The sequence below is a fragment of the Empidonax traillii genome, unplaced genomic scaffold (assembly GCF_003031625.1).
Source record: "Empidonax traillii isolate 1590-97213 ecotype Southwest subspecies unplaced genomic scaffold, ASM303162v1 scaffold97:size1219025, whole genome shotgun sequence".
Lineage (NCBI taxonomy): Eukaryota > Metazoa > Chordata > Aves > Passeriformes > Tyrannidae > Empidonax > Empidonax traillii.
In genome coordinates, this window is record NW_020955290.1 from 112897 (window position 1) to 117193 (window position 4297).

The following is a 4297-nucleotide window of genomic DNA, read 5'->3' on the forward strand; positions in this document are numbered from 1 at the left end:
CAACAAGGCCAAGTGGCGGGTCCTGCACTTTGGCCACAACAACCCCCTGCAGCGCTACAGGCTGGGCACAGAGTGGCTGGAGAGCAGCCAGGCAGAAAGGGACCTGGGGGTGCTGATTGACAGGAGGCTGAACATGAGCCAGCAGTGTGCCCAGGTGGCCAAGAAGGCCAATGGTATCCTGGCCTGCATCAGGAACAGTGTGGCCAGCAGGAGCAGGGAAGTGATCCTTCCCCTGTACTCAGCGCTGGTGAGGCCACACCTTGAGTATTGTGTTCAGCTCTGGGCCCCTCAGTTCAGGAAGGATATTGAGGTGCTGGAGCAGGTCCAGAGAAGAGCAACCAGGTTGGTAAAGGGACTTGAGCACAAGTCCTATGAGGAGAGGCTGAGGGAGCTGGGGTTGTTTAGCCTGGAGAAGAGGAGGCTCAGGGGTGACCTCATCACTCTCTACAACTCCCTAAGAGGAGGTCGTAGCCAGATGGGGGTCGGTCTCTTCTCCCAGGCAATCAGCAGTAGGACAAGAGGGCATGGGCTTAAGCTCTGCCAGGGGAGGTTTAGGTTGGATATTAGAAAGAAGTTCTTTCCAGAGAGTGATCAGGCATTGGAATGGCCTGCCCAGAGAGGTGGTGGATTCACCGTCCCTGGAGGTTTTTAAGACGAGGCTGGATGTGGTACTGAGTGCCATGATCTAGTAATCACAGTGGGGTTGGATGAAGGGTTGGACTTGATGATCTCGGAGGTCTCTTCCAACCCAGTTAATTCTATAGATAAACTAACAAATTAATTTTGCTTAATGTTACACATTTCCAGTCAGTTCTCAGAAGACCAACAAAAGGCTAGTGGGGTAGGCTCTGTTTTTAAAAATAAATAGCTAAAAGTTGGAGTCCTGTCACTACCTGCTCTTGAAAGTAGTCTCTTCCATCTTTCTTGTAGGCTCCCTTCAGGCACTGGAAGGCTACAATTAGGTCATGCCAAAGCCTTCTCTTTTCCAGGTTGAACAATCCCAATTATCTCAGCCTTTACTCATAGGAGATGTGCTCCATCCCTCTAATACTCTTGGTGGTATCCTCTGGACTCGCTCCAACAGGTCAATGTCATTCCTGTGCTGGGGACCCAGAGCTGGATGCAGCACTCCAGGTGAGGTCTCACCAGACTAGAGTAGAGGGTTAGAATCCCCTCCCTCGATCTGCTGGCCTCACTACTTTTGATGCAGCCCAGGATACAACTGGTTTTCTGGGCTGGGAGCTCACATTGCTGGCACACATCCAGCCTCTCATCCAACAGCAACCCCAAGTCCTTCTTGGCAGGGCTGCTCTTGATCAGTTCATCCCCCAGCCTGTATTGATGCTGGGGGTTGCCCCAAGGCAGGTGCAGTTTGTACGGCATTGTATTCCAGACATTATTTCTTGTTGCTTCTCTCTAAATTAAAAGGTCCCATTCATTCTTTGTGAAGGTACCTACTTATTTTAATCAGGTCAATTCAGGTCTTTTGATAAACTGAGCAAGTTGTTGCTCAAGAAAAAGAGGTTTCTCATTTCTAAGAAATTAGTATTCTTGGAAAATAAATTAAAAATGATTTTCTGTTACTAAACACAGCCAATAAGACCTACATAAGAACCTACAGTTAATTAACAGGTTAGGTAATCTTATCACAGACTCAATCTGCATAAATCCTCTACCTATGTATGTCAGAGACACCCAAAGTACACAAATTATTTGCTCCAACTAGGTTAAAGGATCAGGCCCTCCTGGAGTTGTAGATTTGGCAACTGGTGACCAATCAAAGTCAAGACAATTCTTGAAAATTACCTGAAAGTACACTGAACAGAGAGCTTTTTTGCTACTCAGATTGAAATTAAAGAGAACGATTTGCTATAACATAAAATTCTTCAATTGTAAGTTTTCAAGATCCGTCACAAGCTTCCTGGCACATGCATGCTACAAAATACTAATTTTGAGAAAAAAAAATATTAATGCTTAGATTATCTGCTGCAGTTAAAAGATAATAAGGGCAGAATCGACCAAGAAACTCATAGTATCCAGGAAAAAAACACCACTATTATTTTAGATGCAAGGATGCGAGCCAACCTCTCTAGGTGAAAGAGGTTCAAAAATACATAAATTAGCTGCCTTTTTTTGGCCTCATTCTTTCCTTTGGATAAGTGGAACTTAATGATGGCATGAGTAATATAGCACCTAAGTGCTACCAAAAGGTTGGTTACATCGTTTTTTATGACAGATCTGCTGCTCAGTAACTTTTCAGAGTATCTTATATCACTCAAAAATTCAGGGAAAAAAAAAATTCACTAATGGGTTAGTGAATTGAACTGGCACAGTGAACATCTGATGGATGTCAGAGTTGCCAAGAGATAATAGAAATCTATAGCAAGAAAAGAAGACATCTTAGGGTAGAATAGAATAGAATACCATAGTTCCTGTTGGAAGGGACCTACAATGATCATTTAGTCCAACTGTGTGATCATTCCCAGGCTGACCAAAAGTTAGACACCCCTACTGGTAGCACCATAAAAAAAAGCCCTTTAGTGACAGGCTTGGGATACTGATCACCTCTCTGAGGAGTCAATTCCAGTGTTTCAGCACCCTCTCAGTAAAGGTTTCCTAATGTCCACTCTAAACCTTCCCTTTGAGCCATTCCCATGCATCCTGTTGCTGGACCCCAGAGGGAAGAGAATGGCACCTCCCTTGCTACTTCTCTTTCTCAGGAACCTGTAAAGAGCAATGAGGTCACCCTTTAAACTCCTTTTCTCCAAACTAGACAAACCCATAATCCTCAGCCACTCCTCATAGAACACTCCTTTCAGCCCTTTCACCAGTTTTTTATCCCTTCTCTGGAAACTTCCTATCCTTTTTAAAGGGATCTTCCCATCCTTTTTAAATTGTGGGGCTCAGCATTGCTTATGGAACCCAGGGTGCATGTGCAACAATGCAAATGGGATGACAACAATGCAGATAAAGTGTGATGATCCTTCTCTTTTGGCCAGTTGGTGATGCTGTGTCTGATGGGGTTTGAACTCCTTGCTGCCTGGGCACCCTGCTGACTCACACTGAGCTGCTGCCTATCAGCATCCCAGATCCCTTTTTGCATGGCTGCACTCCAACCACTCCTCTCCCAGTCTGTACTTGTGTCCAGTGCTACTCTATCCCAGATGTTGAATCTGGCGTTTGTTCTTGTTAGATTTCATGCCACTGATTATTTCTCAATGCTCCAATCTATCCATATCACTCTGCAAGGCCTCTTGTCCCTCAAGAGAATCAAAAGCACTTCCCAGTTTAGTATCGCTAGCAAACATACTAATCATGCTTTCAACTCCTGCATCTAGATCATGGATAAAAATGTTGAATAGTACTGGCCCTAGAATTGAACCCTGAGGAACAGCTCTGGTGACCCATCACCAGCCAGATGCAGCCCCATTCACTACATCCCTTAGATTTCTGCCCTTCAGCCAGTTCTTCACCCAGAGCACTGTGAACCTGCTCCTCTCACAGGTGAACAACTTGTCCAGGAAGATGCTGCAAGGGACAGCATCAAAAGCCTCATTAAAATATAGAAAAACTATATCCACTACCTTCCCTTTACGCAAGGAAAGCCCCTCTGAACCTGTCTATCCCCTCACACTTTCATATCTTCCAGAAAATGTGACGAGCACTAACGAGACTCACCTGTGAAGTGCACAGTCTCATCTGGATAGGTGGCTGAGATGACTATAGCCACTTGAGGAGCGGCTGAGGTCACTTGGTCTGTTCAGCCTGGAGAAGAGGAGACTGAGGGGAGACCTCATTGCAGTCAAAACTTTCTCATGAGAGGAAGAGGAGGGGCAGGCACTGATCTCTTCTCTGCGGCACCCAGTGACAGGACCCAAGGGAATGGCCTGAAGTTGTGTCAGGGGAGGTTTTGGCTGGATGTTAGAAAAAGGTTCTTCACCTAGAAGATGGTTCTGCACTGCAACAAGCTCCCCAGGTGTTGCCCGTCACGATATAAGCAGAAACCAACAGAATGTTAGTTTAATGCCGGTGCTTTATTGGGGCCCGGGGATACAGGGGGCTAGCGCCCAAAGCCCGAATCCCGCGTTGTCCATTTCAAGCACATCTTTTATACACTCAGACAAACAAAACATTTCTATAGCTACCGCTTCAAAGGTACATGATGAAGCTTAATATTTCATCCAATTGATTAACTCCTAGCTAAGGTCATTATCAATCATCCCCAGTTGCCTAACTCTATAATTCGCATACCTCACTCCCACCACCAGGTGCATGTTCTTTATGCTTCAGTTCCTTC